General features: G+C 39.7%; 1 protein-coding gene across 1 annotated transcript in view; it reads left to right on the top strand.

The window, feature by feature from the left end:
• The first annotated feature begins 695 nt into the window (after nt 1-695).
• The window catches only part of EPB41L2 (erythrocyte membrane protein band 4.1 like 2), a 128,778-nt gene continuing 112,970 nt past the window's right edge, over nt 696-16,503 (top strand). Inside the window, exons 1-2 of the mRNA XM_050894512.1 lie at nt 696-731; nt 4,678-4,759. The gene's annotated coding sequence lies outside the window, so the exon portion shown is untranslated. The remainder of the gene's footprint in view (nt 732-4,677; nt 4,760-16,503) is intronic.

Raw genomic sequence — 16,503 nt, forward strand, 5'->3', positions numbered from 1 at the left:
ACGCGGGGTCTGAGGAGCGCTGGGCTGAGAGGGGTGACCGCCTCCCTCCCGCTGCCGCTGCGCTCCCCCCCGCACAGCCCGCGGTGCCGCTGGCCTCCTCCGCAGCTCGGCGAGCGCTCACTCCGCGTAACATCAGCGGGTTACGAGTCTGCGTGGAGACGCCGCTGCGACAGGCGCTGCGGTACAGCGGCATCTCATCGCCCGCACGGCCGGCGCCGCGCCCGGCGAGCCGGGGAGGGGTGAGGCGGCGCCTGCGGCACGCCGCGCCACTAGCCCGGGGCCCTGGCTCGCCAGCGGCGCTCCCGGGCAGCCGTCCCTCCGATGCGGGTGTCCACGCTGCAGCAGCGCGGCCGAAGCCCACCCCGCCGCTTGGCTACAACTGCCGACCGGGCCGGAGCCTTCCCACGCCTGATGGGCAGTGGCCGTTAGAGATGGCCCGGGAAGCGGGGGCGGGGGTGAAGCGCCCGCTCTGACGATTGACGGCCGCGCCAGCCAATGGCGGCGGGGCAGCGCTCGGCGGCGAGGGCGGGGGCGGAGCGGGCAGCCGGCGGGCCGGCGCCGGGGAGGCTCGGCTGAGGAGGAGACGGGGGCGGGGCGCGGGGGCGGGCGGGGCGCGGATTGGCCAGGGGGCGGGGCCGGCGGGGGTTTCTCCCGGGCTGGGCTGACGGCTGCGGTTGGGGAACTTCGAGTTTGTATGTGAGCGCGAGCGGCGGCGGCCGTTTGGGCGGCAGGTACCGGCGGGGAGCGGGGGGAGCGCGTCCCCGGGGGAGTGGGGCCCGGAGCGAGGCCTCCCGTCAGCGATGGGGAGCCGGGGGTGGCGGGGAGGAGGGCGCCGGGCAGCCGCAGCGCTGCGGGGGGGGGCGACCGTGCGCCGAGGGGCCGCTTTGCCCCGGATCCGTCGGCGTTTTCCCCCGCTCCGCTCCGTCCCCCGCGGGCGGGGCCGGGCCGGGCTGGACGCTCGTCCTACGGGCAGAGCTGCCCCCTCCCTCCCTCCCGGCCCCGAGCGGCTGCTGGGCGGGCGGGAGGGAGGTCGGGGGCTGTCAGAGCCGGGGCCGGCCGTGGGAGGAGCGGGGACGGCAGGGGGCGGCAGCGGCCCCGAGGAAGCGTGTCCGGAGTGGCGGCCGCGGTGGGAGACATCCCCTCCCTGCCGCAGCCCCTCTGCGCGGTGGGGCCTTTTCCCTTCTCCTCGGGCGGGCAGGAGTCTCTGAGGGGGGCTGCCTTCTCCTTCCCTCCCTCCTTCCTTCCTTCCTTTTCCCGGAGGTTTGGGCGCTGGTTCCAGCGAGGCGAGCCGTGCGGAGCCGCTCCTCACCGCTCAGTTTCAAATCTCCCTCGCGGGGCTGCTGCCGCGGGCAGGGCCCGCAGCCTCCGGCCGTCCGCCGCCCCGCAAGCCCGCTCCGCCGGGGGACGGCACGTCTGGGCGTCCCGGCCGGGGCTGGACGTGCTCCCGGCGGTGGCGGCCGTCCCCGCATCTGCTGCGCTTTTGGGTCTCCCACTTCCTGGTCTGAGACAAGAGAGAGAGGGGTGTTTTTCCCCGAAAATCTGTCCTGATTTCTGTCAGTTACTCTCCCGCACCCGTCGTATGAATGCTGCGCGAGGAGAGGAGATTTTAAATTTTTTTCCCTCCTAGAGCACCACTCCTCATTCTGATAACTTCATCTGTTTGCATCTTGGGCTGTTTCTTTCAGCTGTGAGTGAGCAACTGCAGCGAAATGAGCTAAATAGGACCCTGCACTGAAGGTGTTTATCAATAATTAGGTAGGGGATGAAATTGAGGAAGACTGTACATTCCTAATTTCCTTTCTCTTCAGGATTAGAATAAAAATCAATGTAGAATCCTATTGTATGCTTTTTATCTGCTATTTAAAAAAAAGTCTGCCTTTCAAAATGTGATGACCTGGCCTCTGCATGACCATTATGCACTGATGTCTTTAAAAAAATTGAGATGTTATTTATAAATTTAAGTCCAAAGTTCTTTTCCTATTATTGTTCTTTTGTAAGGCTTTGATTACAGTACTGTGAAGTCTGAATACTCTCAAAAGAGCTAATAATGCTGTGGTAGCAGTGCAGCCTTTTTCCACAGATGAAGATCCTACTGAGTTGAAGTTAATCCATTTTGATGTTAATAGTATTGTGCATGCATATGTATGGCTAGAATGGACTTAAAGGATGTTACTGTATGAATGATTGCTGATTGGCATAAAGGGAGTTGGTTTGAGGGTTTGTCATCTTAATGATTATGATTTCCAGAAACAGCTTCTGAAATAAATCACTGCCAAGGAACAAGTAATAGCCAACTAGGGAGTAAACTTAGGTTAAGGTGCTTTGATACCAGTAATGACTAGCAAACGGTTCAATTAGGATGTTTTTTCTTCTTGTAAAGCTGTCTAAGACCCATTTTTAATTAAAAACATATAATTTATAGCTTTTTCATTGACATATAGTGCTTTGCTTAGCTTTACTGCCTCATTTTCCTGTCTGCTAGCATGGGTGCTTCCAGAGTGTTAGTGAAATGCAACAAGCACATAGTTCTGCAAAACTTAGCCTTCAGCAAATTCTCATAAACTTGCATATTTCCAGACCTGGAGAGTTTGAAATGGCAAAGCACTTTTTTAACAGGAACTATCAAAAAAATAAAGCTGCATCCTTTGGCTTGATATTTTTAAGTTTCAAACAGCAGATAAGTTCAGTCCCTAAGCTACGGAGCCAACCGGTTATAGAACAGACCCAGTTCAGAACCAATTTTCATGGCATCCTGGGTTACGCAGGAGCAGCCCTGAAAGGGTATTCAGCCAAAGCGTTCTGCTTCAGCTGCTACTCTCCTCCATTCCATCAAGTTTCCATTTCTGCTGGCCATGCTGTTTTCTATCTGATGTTAACGTCTATGGTGGGAAGTTGAGCTGCTTTCTCTTGCTTAAATTGCAGCATTCTGCTGAGTTTGATTCCCTTTGAGCTTAGAATATGACCTTCCCTTCCGCATTTTCAGAGGTTATGGATCTCAAAGTTTACAACAACAGTTTGTACGCCTGGCAGATGAGCTTGCATTGTAACAATGTCATTTAGAATGGTCTAGACGAGTTTCAAAAATGTACATATTCTGTGTACACACATGTTGAAAGTGGAGTAGAGGGAGAGTTCAAACTTTCTTAACAGCCAGGGCCACATGGAATAGACTTACAGGCTTCATTCCTTCGGAAATATGCCTTCTGTTCCTTTTCTAATTTGATAAGTCTCCAGCGATTGCAGTCAATTCATGCTGAGTTTCTGATTTTATTACCACTTTTTGATAACTTAAAAAGTAGGAGCAAACAAAGGCAGCTCTCTGAATCCAGTCTGACTTGTTAATGGGATTTCAGTGACAACACTGAATAGCTCTCATTTAGAGAGGGTAACCTGAAGAAGAATTGTATTACTTATTGTATTCAATATGATCTGAATCATTTAGTGAGTGTGGATATAGGCAAAAGATGCATTTTTTGTGCAGCCAACTCCCAAGTCATACATTTAAGGGTGAAGAATGTGGGTCATAGGTGGAGAATGGGAAAGTGTTCTGGGAAGTACAGACATTTAAAGGAGGTATTGTGGGTTGTGATTAATAATAATTTGAACATAAGTTCTCTTTAAGTCATTGTTCAAAAAATCAAATTAGGTATATAAACAACATATAAAATATGACAAGGTAATAAAATCTTTCTGTAGTTGGTGCTTATGGCATTCCTTTTTAAATTCTGTGTTCACTTTCGGCATTAAACTATTAAAGTTGATAGTAATAACCCGAAAGAATTAAAAAAGTTACAAGAACTGGGAAGCCTGGTTCAGTACAAAAGATTGATCTATTTAAGGATTAAAAAGGGAGGGAACAAAATAAAATGGTGATAGATGTACCTGTAATGTGGACGACAGCAGATGATAGTGGCTATGAAAGGATTCAGTGGCAGGAAAAGGATCTAAATGGCTTACATTTTTAATAGTTATGTCTGTAGTATACAGCATTACTCTAATTATTGAAAGAGAACAAGTTTTCTACATTTTAGTTTACAATGTGTAAATTTCAGTAGGGTAAAAATGATTTTACCAAAGGTTGTAGTGCATAGTGTATTTGCCATTAGATACTTTTAAAGCAAGATTGAATGCTTTCCTGAGAAAGATGTACTAATTCAAATGGCGATTTCATCCTGGAACTGATCTTAAGTTGGGGGGAGCAAGAAGAGGGAAGGTGGGCTTTCTTCCTCATTGCAGGCAAAATTAACCCAAGAAAAGCAGTGTTAGAAAACTGTTCATTGTATACTTACACAATGGCTGGACACAAGAAAGGGGATGGGAGCAAGAAAAGGGGATGTGGGAGCATGTGACTGACTTCTCGTATAACCCAGGCAATAATAAACTGCATCATAAGGGGTTATTTCTGGCCTTCTAAATTGAAAGAAGAGACTCCTCTTGACTTTAAGAGCATTAGATTTATAACAAACTGCCACACTTCTATTTTTTTAAGAGAGAAAATCAAAGCGCAAGTTAAATGATTGTGTATTTTTTCTCTTCCTATTTGGAAGGGTGTTTACATTTTAAAAATATATTTCTCGTTTAAGCACAGTTCAATTTCACTTATCTGTTTTTCTAATTCACTCGGTTGGTGGGATAATTTTTGGTGTAATTTGACTCCAAATTTAACTCTTTTTTTAGGTAAAGAAGATATTGTGCTGTTATCCAGTTGTCATAGTTGATTGCATTCTACTAATCTTCAAGACTTGTATTGGAGTTAGAGGTAACTTGTGATTTATTTTTTTTAATATCAGAAAATTCACGGTAGGAATTTACTAAATAGGCAAAGTTCTGTGTTCTGTTTCAACTTCTCAAATATTTTTGCTGCTGATGTGATAAATTTACATGGTTTAAGTTTTCAGTTTTGTAATATTATAAAAGAACATGTTAATGATACAGTAAATATTTTGACTTTTAGCAAGTCTTAAATTCTTCATTAAAAAGTTTGTGATATAAACTCTTCTGTGAAGGTAATTCTACTAGTGACTTATTTCCTTCATAGACTTCAACTTGTCTTTGAGTATTTTGTAAAGATTTACAGATTAAGTGAAGGCCATATCAACAGAATATTGATTAATTACTATTGGGTAATCCAAAAATAGCCATTTTGTTTGGCTAGTGAAATGAGAAAAGTATGTTCTGTGTATGGTATGAGATTATAGACTTGCATGTAACGTAAGTGGGACAGCTCAGCAAGAATACATGCTTGTTTATTTTAACAGACTTGGGGAAAAAAAAGTTTGTTTCCGTTGCAGTAGTGTCTGATGTTTTAGTGGCACTATGCAAACACTGTGTTACAGCAACTCTGTAAGTGCTGCTACCTGCCCAGCAAGCTGTATAGCCATTGCTGACAATAACGCTGAATAGCATTCTCTAATTTCAGTTTACAGCTCATGGCTTCGTTTCTCCATTTTATATTCTTTATGTAGTTCCTTACACCTGACGTACTACCTTGAAAGTAGAAACAATCAGAAGAAATCTATGGACTTGATATGTAAAACTTCAAACCCCAACAAAACAAAACTCAAATCCTGTTTCCCTTCTCAAATAATTCTCTTTACCTTCTTGCCTTCTACACTCCTGTACTCTGTTTTTTCTCCTAGTTCTGGAGGAAAGCTGGGGCTGGATCTTTTCTCATTCTTATGAGAGTAGAGGACTCAATTATAGGTAAATGTTTATGAGGTCTCATAAAGGAGAATTTCAGATGCCTACCCTTTGCTCTGCACATCACAACTTCCTTTGATGGTGGCACGATGTTTCATGACTGGACTCAAGTATGAGATGCTTTGAAGGCCTGACTTCTGTTAAGTTGGCCTCTTGTATAAATACTGATTGGCTGGCTCTGAATATTCTCAGAAGCAGGTAGTAGTGTTTTGCTGTTTTTTGTTTTGTTGGGTTTTCTTGTTTGGTTGGATTTTTTCGTAGTGGCGATAAGGTACTACTGCCATTCATCTATGTAGTGCTTTTATTAAGAGTAGCTTGGCTCTTCAGACACCTTGTTGTGAAGGTGCATTGCAGGAGGATCCTCTCTAAAACTAGAGACTTCTTTGTCAGTGTCTAAGAGGTTAACTAAGTGTTTTACTTGATATTATATCTACCGTGGTGCTCATTTGTCTGTCTTGGTTTCTCCTTCCTGGATTTTTTCTGAAGGGGGTGATATGGCCTCTCTTTTAATTTACCTTGCTGTTACTAAGTGATGCAGCCTATGTGCTCTGTAAGGTCATTGTTAGAAGACTTTGGCATTGAATAGTAAAATAGGGTTAGCTAAGGACAGTTTAAAGGAAACTATGGATTGCTTTGGTGCTCTAGGTTTGAATCTTCCCTTTTGCTTCTAACAGTGTCTATGCGGTTTTCTGTTTGCAAAGCACTAGTTCTGGAGAAATGTTCTGTAGGAAAAGATGTTCAGTTACCAGAAAATAAAAATAGCCTCAAAAAAAGAAGTGTGGATTCTCTAAAAGATCAGTTTCATCTTAAATTGCTTGCACTGATGACAAAGCAGAGTTTAACCAAATATTTATTGTTGAAATTACTCTGTAATTAGTAGTGTTGTACAGCTAAATGTAACACCAGATTTTACTGTAAATTACTGCTATCCCATTACTGTGGCTTGAGAAGTATAGACTGTAACTGTGGTATTCTTTTTAGTGGCCTGGATAAGAATTTGACTACAACATTTTAAGAACATAGTTTTTGTATTTTTAATAACATTCTTCAGTACGTATTTAAAATGCATGATGTGATCTCTTACCACAATGGAAAATTGGAACAGCTTTTTCTAATTTGAAATACTCAGTTATCCTGTATATGGGATTAAAATATATATTCTTATTGCAAGCTTTTGAATTGATAATAGGCAGACCTTTAAATTCTGATTGACTCAGCATGTATCCTACTTCTGAAAATCAAACCAAAATTAAAATCTGATGATAAAAATATGCACTTGGGTTTCACATTTGATGAAACATTTTTATTGCTTCCAGTTACTCACAAAAGCAAGGATCCGTTAATAAAATATTTTAGAATATACTGAGTATGTCCTGCAAACTCCTTTGAGTTTGAACACTTCAATTTTGGATCTGAAAGTTCTTGTTCAACTTTCAAATACAGTGTTTTGTACTTTAGACACTATTTGTAAATGAACTATTTGCTGTTTCCTCAGTTGAAGGAAGCTGGTTTATGCCCTCTTTGGCTTCTTCCTTTTGAAGTTGTACTTAATAGTGTAACTGCTGTTGTTCCATCATCAATCAATTAAAGAAATGTGGCAAAATAGTAAGCCTGTATATCACTGATCTTCTCTTACAGGACTGGATCCTTTTTCTTGTATGGCTTTTTGGATACTTTTCCTGGTAGGATATTGCATTATTGGACCATGAATCTGAAGCAAATCCAATGTCTGGAGGAAAAGGGCGGCGGGGGCGGGGTAAAACCCACAACCAAAACCCAAAGAATGTCATAGCATAAACTTCATACTTAAGTCCATGTTTGGTCTTAAGGCTGCTTTGTCCCCTCTCTAGTCAACCCTTTTGTATTGCAGTAATCTTTGACAAGAGGTTAGCTACATAATGGTCAGAGGCGGCTGCTCAGATCAAGCCTGGGTTGTTACGTATCAATGCTACTACTCCTTTACAAACCCCAATTGCAAGTGATTTTAGTATTAAACTTGTTTTGGACCTCTAATTATCTCATGTTAATTAACTTAAGCTGTTGGATATTTGGGCTCACTCTCACAGTGTGCTTTCTCTACTCTTTGTGTGCTTGAGGATGTGTCGTATAGAAAGCAATTAATGTTTAATGAGATCTGTGCACTTACAGATTTATTTATTCCCACCCAGGCACTTGAGTAAAATTTTTGCTTACAACATGAGACCATTGTAACTTTTTCTGAATACCTTGAAATATTTTCATTCAGAAGGGTAAGACACATTTCTGAAGACTGAAATCCATGTTCTCAGTCTTTATCTCTTAATTCCATTCAGTAGAAAAGGTGAAACACATAGCATATTAAAACATTACATTTTTTTTGTCACAGTTGAATTTAGTCCCAGTGTCATTTCAGAAAGTAAGGATGCTATTTAGGGTCCATGGGATAACTGTGGAATAGAATAATGACTTACAGTAGAGACCGAATACTTGAGGCCTTTGGGGAAAAAAGTTTACACTATTACCAGCACATTGTTCTTGTACTGTAGCAGAAATGAAACTTTATGTAAGTGAATTTGGGAATACTTCAGTCCTGTGTTGTATGTGAGAAAATGTTTGGAGAAAAGGTGCCTTCTCCATAAAAATGCTCTGTAAAATGACTTATATTGCCAGAGACATCTATTTTTAAAAACCTCATCCAAAACCAAAATTAAATCTTACCACAGAACACAATAGTGAACGACAGCGTTCTGACTTGGGGAGAGTGCCAGTATGATATATTCAAATACTCAAGTTTTAAGAAACCATATATAACAAATTTAACTGGGTATTCCTGCTTTTTGAAGACCTGAAGGGGCTGAAGACAGGAACTTCTTTACCACTGCCCCCCATACACACCCATGCACACTTGTTTTAGCAAATTTAGTAAAACATACGTAACCCGACATTTTACTTTCATCCTTAGACCATTACAAGCTCAATAATCCTGACAGAGTATTTGCAGTCTTAACTAGAGACCAGGTATTAAATGCAAGACAGTTCTTTCTGGAGGAAAAGTTTGTGCAGTTTTAGCTCTGATATTAAAGGATGATGCTAGAAGCTGTATTACTTCTTGTCTCTGTTATATATTATGTATGTTTCTTGTATTTCAGAAAGCATAATGAAGCTTTATAAAAATACCCATACATTAGCTGAAGTATATTTTACTGTGCTGACTTGCTCAAAAGTCTAAATAATTTAACTCTTTATCTTGAGAAATCATGAGACTTGAAGTACTGGGCTAAGAAGGAAAAGTGTTTTTATTTACTGCCTGCAAATGGATTTTTAAAAGCCAATGTGAAAAATGCAAAACATGCTCCCAATATGTTGTCCCAATATGTCACTTCAGCCATTTTTTACTTTTATAAAAAATGCAGCTTCTTTGCATTTTTCAGACCTCTTGTTCAGTTTTCCCTGATTTTTAATATTTTTTTTTTTCCCATTCTCTTAACTTGCATTTCAAGGCAACACCTACTATGAAGGTGGCTGGTTTACCATAAAATTCCCCAGCTGTTGGTGCTATTTTAGAGTATGTCGTATGCCATACATAGCGGTGTTAAAACTTTGGAACAGGACCAGATGAAAACAGTTTTTATTGGCTGAACTGTTTAGTCACTGTCATGAGCCCTAATTTTCTGGCTTGAAACGTCTTGAATCCATAAACTGTTGAATGATGTGGGAAGATTATTAATTTGCCTGGTGAAGTTTTTTCGTTGGTTTTTCTTCAAACCAAAAAAGCTAGTATGTTGCCGTTTAGATGTCAAGCTTATTAAAGTTAAAATCAACCTGCTTCTTTCTTTTACTGCTGAATGATCTTTGCTTGCTTCCAAAGGATATTCACTAAAAATCCTTGGACCCTTTCTGTTCAAAAACACTCACAAGGGTGTTCTTGTTTTACTCCTCTTAAAAACAAGTCAGTTTTTCTTTGACTTTTTTGGTTAAATGTTTTAAGATTCCATTTAAGTAGTTACATTGAAGAGACTTCTCTGCAAGTGTTAGTTTTCAAATTCTAAGTGGATTTTTACATTGTGTTGTTCCCAAGGTTAACAACAGTATATGATGCTGGGTAGAAGGAGCAGTATATAAGCAGTTAAATTAACTGCACAAGACACAACAAATTATTTTGTATTCTGTAATATTTTCAGACCTTTGGTTATGTCAAGAAGATAAAAGCATAGGCATTTCTTTTGGAAGAATGCAGTTTTCTTCTGGCTGATTCTTTCTGGTTTTTTGGTAGTGCTTTTTTTTTTTTTTCCTTCCTGACTGAAGCTTTGTTTCAGATAGCTTGGGCAGTATGTCCATAGGTGTGTCGTGGTAAACTGATCATGTAGGTAGGAACTCTAAAGGAAAATAAAGCTCATGTTCTCAGAGATTCTATTCAGTGTAACTTTATTTGTTGCTTAAAAAAACCCCAACAACAAATAAAACCACAACTAGCTTCATCCAGGGCTACGGATAGGTTAGCACAGTAGAGTTAAGTGGTGGTTAGTGCTGTTCCTGGCTATCAGTTTCTAGGAGGTACTGTTCTTGAGGAATGCTTTTAAATTCTGAGGTAAGTGTCAGGAAGTTGTTGGTGATTGAGAGAAACTGTAGAGGAAAAAATTGTCATTTAGGTGTAGGGCAAACAACTTTCCTGCAGTTCAGAGTGAATAGGAACCTAACAAAAATAAGTTGATTAAGGTATTGTAAATCTTCTGTATTGTCTATTTCATGGGTCATCATTAGGATGATGGTTAACTAGTACTTTTATTTAAGAACTTAAAGGTAGGCTGGTTGACATGAAAATGGTGTTGATAAAAACTTATTATAGAAGATACAGGAAATTTTGTAAAGTTGTGTTGTTTTGGTTTTTGTTTTTTGATTTTTACTTCACATGTTCATATTGGAGGTGAATTCTTTGCTCTGACCATACTCATCTGATATTGGACTGTGCTTTTGATCAACTAGCACTTCAGAGCTGAAATTGCTGTATTTTCAGCAATGATAAAAATCAAGCAGGACTGAAGTACTTCGATTCTGTGTATTAGAATTTGTACTACATAGTATATGAAGAAGTTATCCTAGTTCTTGTAATAGGGAAAATGCTTTGTTTTAAGCATCAGGAGCTAGTGCAAGACAGTATTATAAAATACATTGACGTCATCATGGGATTTTTTGGTTGTTTCTAACCTTAGTAAAGACATATGTCTTTTTTATTAGGAATTAATTGTATTTTCCTTGAGTGGTATTTTCTTTTCGTCTGCCTTCTATTTGTTATTGGATGCTGTTCTCTATTAAATTGGAATCTATTTTTAATGAAATTTTTCTGTTTTCCCTCTTTGAGGTAACTTTTCAGTGGAAAAAGTTGTTGGGTTTTTTTAATTCTAGTAAAGTTAGATGGTTTTTAATATGTAATTAGTTGAGTTGAAACTTAGTAGTGCAGCAGGCACTTAGAGCTTCTTTTAGAAGAATATCCTGCTTTATCAATCCTTTTGAATTACACTGCGTTAGGTGGTACTTATGTGTTGCCCATGGTTTCTGTAGCTTGTCAAATCTTGCTTGTTCTTCCCTCACCCTCATTTTTTTTAGTATAAAATGGAATAAAGACAATCCCTCTTTTTTGGGGAAACAAAGTGTTGTTTGTTTGTTTTTTCATGGGTATGGAGTTTTTAATTTCTCTTAGAGAGGAGCAGCTTCTGCTGACTAGCTTCAGGTTCTACCTCCCACCAGTGTGCTGGAGCCAGTCGCTTACCTCTATTGCTGCTATATGTGGAGGGGGGGAAATCTGCGGGACAGCGTTGTGTTGTGATGGCATTGGTCTGCTGCCAGGTGACACTAATTCTTGAAAGTATCTCATCCTGATTTGAGGAAGAGGGCTCCTATATACTTATGCATTGCAATGGTGTTTCATGACAAATATGACTCTTGGATTAGTCTAGTTTTGTTACACAAATGCAAAAATGTCTGATTTTGTACAATTAAGTCTTTTTTCCCAGATGTGTTCCGGTATAGTATTATTCTCTGATAGTTCAAGAATGTAACTGATAATTGTTTGGAAATTCTCTTGCTGAAGTTTCTTGGTATTGTAGAGGCTTGAGTAACTTTCTCACACGACAGAACAATGTTAGTTTGATTTCTGTACAGAAACAAAGTTGGAAAGTTTTGCAGTGTATACTTTTATAAAATGAAAGAGAAACAAAATCATAAAATAGCAACTTTGGCATCTGTCAAAACAAAGCTTCATAAGTATTAAGTATTCTTATTAGAACAGCAAGATTCTGCTATAATGGGAATTCCACCTGTACTGTTTTTCTAGTTGTTTGTTTGCTATTGTTAAGGTATTAGCAGTTATCTTTTTTTTAATAGAAGACAAACTATGTTTTGCCATCAGATTTTTGCAAGCTTAAAATTATAACTATTTCTACTTTTCAGTAGCATAAAGTAAAATTACAGAAATTTGTTTTCTTTAAACATATTTTTGCAGAGCATTATTGGTCTGAAATGGTATGTGAACTATGATGGCATGGAGGGAAAATGTACTACTGTGTAGGAGTGAATTGGAGCTGGAGACAGTTGAGACATTTCTGACTATGATTCATTATTTCTTTGTCTGGTTTGGTGAGCTTAGAGTAGAGTGTGACTTTTGTACCTTTGATCATATGTATCTTGTATGTGCAAACATTTGAACAGCAAATTTGGCCACTAACTGGATTGTAATTTTTTTTCTTCAATACTAAATTTGAGCTTATTAAAGTAGTGATATCAGTGGGCAACTCTGTGTCCATGGATCATTCAAGGACAGTACTTTTGAACTATTGCTCCTATCATGGGACCTTTAAAACAAGAATGTATGTACAGAGATGCCTTTAAATTAGGAGGCTGAGTATCTGTAGTCTGAATGGAGGTTATGTTAAGCAACTGAAGTTGGGCTTCCATTTACAGCAGTAGATGTACTGTTTTGAGTATGATTTCTTTTCCCTCCTCTCCATTTCAATTTATCCTCTAAAGGCATGGTTCCCTGTATTTTCTCTCTCCTTCATCCTTTCAGCTCCAAGCCCTTTGTAACCTTCTCCTCCCCACTTCATTTTCTTCTGTTCTTTTGTCTTTTTTGTTCTCCCCTTGAGTTAACTCTAAGTAAACACTACTGTTGTTTACGAAGTCCTGTACTGCTGAAGAATTGAAGACAGCTTTTGCTCTGCTAGTCATCGCTAAAGAAAGATTTGTGATGAGTTGAGAGTGGTCTGATGGTGATATGCTGCAAAGGTATGCAAAACTTTTTGTCTCTGCTCTGAGCAGTAAAACGTTACCTGATCCATGGCTGGGGTTTTTAAATGCTACACTACTTTAATATGGAAGACTTCTTGTTGCTTTATATAAAGGTGGTCACATTCAGAGCTTTAGCTGAAATTGAAGCAGCCACTTCAGAATTTTTTGTTTAAAAATAGGCAACATAACTATTGCTGCAAATGAGATAATCTAATATAGACTTTACATCAACATGATTACAATATAAAGACTCTTCTGCAAAATCAAACTAAGCTGAATATGCTCCCATGCAGTGCTTCTAACCTTTTGTTTTGAAAACAGTTGTTGTTCCTTTCACCCTGCTAGAGTAAGGGAGGTGCCTTGTTATCTTTTGAGGTATATCTTCCTTTGCATGAAAAACCTTTCGATTTACTGACTTGTCTCTATGCTTGAAAAGCACTGCCATAGGCTACACTTACTTTTCAAGAGTATGCAGTCATTCACACGACAAAACTGTCTTTGCTGATACCCTGAAGGGCTGGTAATTCTGCAAAGGGCTGAAATATTCTGCAAGAGTTTTGCCAGCAATTCAGTGCTGTTCAGCCAAGAGAGCAAGTGTACTATATTCAGTTTTCCAGTTTGATCCACTGATTTGGTTGTAGTTACTTTTCTGAATCATTTGCATGCTTTGTTGTTTTGCTGCTATTCTTCAAAACACACTTGCAAATTTTAGTGTAGAAGTTTTGAGGAACTGAGTAGAAAGACCAAACTCTTTAAATTCTTAGCTTGCTGCTGCACAGGGAGAAGTGATAGAGAAAAGTCACTAATGCATGTGGAGTGCATAGGTACAAGCTCCTGGGCTTTGACTTCCACTAGCTTTCCATTTCTGACTGCTGTGCTAAAGAGGGCATAACTTTTGGGGTGAAAAGTAAGAGAAAAGGAGGAATCTAAAGTTGCGTGGGTTTTTTTTTTCTGTGTTGGGGTTTTTTTTGTTCAAAAGTCACCTATGTTTTTTGTTCTGCAGCTGTTTGTACCATGTTAGGATAAGCTGTACTTATTCCGCCTCATGGGTAAATGCTGCTAGTCTTTTTCTTCCTACAGCTAGTAGACTTTGTGGCTGTTTGTCTAGCATCATAGTGCAAATGGTGATATTCAAAGGTCTGACTAACGCTAGTTCTTGAATAGCATAAAGTAGAAAAAGTGAGAAGTAGGGAGACTTGCAGTCTGATGTAATGCAATGACTCTGCATTTTTGTGGTTTTGTGCTCACAAGACATTTGAGTCAGCATAGCAATGTGTGATCAGTAAGATGCTGCTTTGTTTCCTTTGGATGGTTTTCTTTCCTCTTATGTAGGGAATTTTGACTTAAACGTTTAACTCAGTCTATAAAGCTAAAATATTTCTAAAACATCTTCACTGACTGTTGTTGCTGTTGACTTAAAGAATATATAAGGAATACAGGAGTATTAATTAGCAGAACTAATCTCTTCTGATTGTGATAGACTGTCATTGCCTACAGTAGTATCATATTTTTAAACTGTGTGACTTCTCAGTTAAAAAAGTTCTTGCATCAAAATGGTTAGTTATAGTGACTTTCTAAAATCACTACCAGCAGTTCATACAAGAGAGGGTGTTGAAATACAGCAGTTGATAGGCAGGCAGAAAATACCTTTTTGGGAGGGATTTATTGTAGTGAAAATTATGATTCTTCTACCCCAAAAATGCAAAGACAGATGCATTAAGAGATTTCTGAATGTTTTCTAATGATTTTATTTTTAGTGATCTTATGACTATTGTATCTATGTTGTTCTGTAGCTTCCATAAGCATTAGGAGACTATAGTGTTATTAAATATGAGGTATCTCCTGACCTTTCAGAAAAGGTTGAGATGCGTTCTAAATCAGATCTGCTGAGTTCTTGTAATAAGATGCCAACGACCCTTCACTTTTTTTCTTCACCATAGAATCTCAAGAGTATTGTAACTTGATTTATACTTTTGTTTTCTCTTCTTCCAAGTCAAGAAACTTAATTAAGCAGCTTAAGCTCTACACAGGCTTCAAATGAACTTCTCTGATGTATTTTATGATAGATACCTCTAACACAACCTGCTGAACTTGGCATGTTCTTCAAAAGAAAAATATATGGAAGTTGGTATAGTCAGTTCCCTGGGTGAGAGCAAAGTGCTTTATATATTGTCTATATGTGAAGAAGTGTCTGTGTCTAAACTATCATTGCAGCTTCGAAACTGTCCATTAGTGCTCAGATTGGAAGTAGATGCACTACCCAGCTGTGAGTAAAGGTAACATTTTGATTGACGACATGACGCTTCTGTTTTCATACACAGTGGTTGTACTTTCTGCTTTCAGTCTAAGAGGTCACCATGCCCAATAAAATAAACTGCAACAAATTCTGTGCCCTTGTGACAGGGGTACAGAAATGATGCCATGAGTTATTTGTAGTCTGAGGAATTGCTGCTGCCAAAATTCTAGGATGACTGTCTAAAGTTTTGTTTTCTCAGATTTGTCAGCTGCAACAGTTGAGGTACATTGATAATCAGTGTCAACTAACTCAGTTTGAATGCTTGCAAAACCATCATGAATATTTGACCAGAATTATCAAACTAGCAATTCAGGAGACAGGTTTTTTTTTTAACCTACATCATCCTCCCTGCATTATCAGTTCAAATACCTGCAGCAGGCAGAGCTTTGCAGCTCTCTCTTTGTGCTTTTATGATCAGCTAACTGTCCATGTGTTTCTGAGTGCCGATTCTTTGGGTTAAAGGCACAAATTAGTTTGCATTCTGAGTGTAATGGTGGTGGATGGGGAGGGGAGGGAAGAAACCCAGAATGCAAAACTCATCATGAGTCCTGCAGGCTGAATAAACTGGATTTGGAGATCCCATTTATCTAATATCAGCTGAAATTGGCTTATATTGCTGGATTTGCCTCTGTTAGCTTCTTTCAAAAACTTTCTAATGAATGTAGTAGTAGTGTGGTAAAATCAGGACGCGAGCAGTAGAATTTTTAGTTAATAATCAGTTTTTCATGTATTTGAAATGTTGCTCCACTCATGTTCTTTCTCCTTTTTTGTCCCTTCGTGCTCTGATGCTCCACGATACAATATTCAGTAATAGTTGGAAGTAGTAATATGGGAATACTGAAATACTAGCCTCTCTTAGCTGGTTGTTGTTGACCTTCTTATAATCCTCCTCAGAATTAATTTCAAGTTTACCTGAAAGCATCAGGACTTTAAATATTTAAAACTAAGTTCTAATGGAAGAACTCATGAAGCGTGGTTTTCTGTGACTTTGTCTTGCTCTCCTTTATATCAAAATGTCAGCTTTCTTCCTGTCACTAATAAATGTTTCTGTGCTGTCAGGTCCTCTTTCTTTTGTTTTCTCCATTATTCCCTAAATACACTTGATGCAGAACCATCCAAATATCGCTAGGTAAGTATGTATTTTGTCTGGCTGGTAAGTGCTGACTGTAAAGCTAGTATGCCAAATAGAATAGGTTACTTATGGATTTATACTAGACATTCTTCACTAATTTGGATTTCTTTCCAGC

This window comes from Gymnogyps californianus, chromosome 3 (assembly GCF_018139145.2).
Source record: "Gymnogyps californianus isolate 813 chromosome 3, ASM1813914v2, whole genome shotgun sequence".
NCBI lineage: Eukaryota > Metazoa > Chordata > Aves > Accipitriformes > Cathartidae > Gymnogyps > Gymnogyps californianus.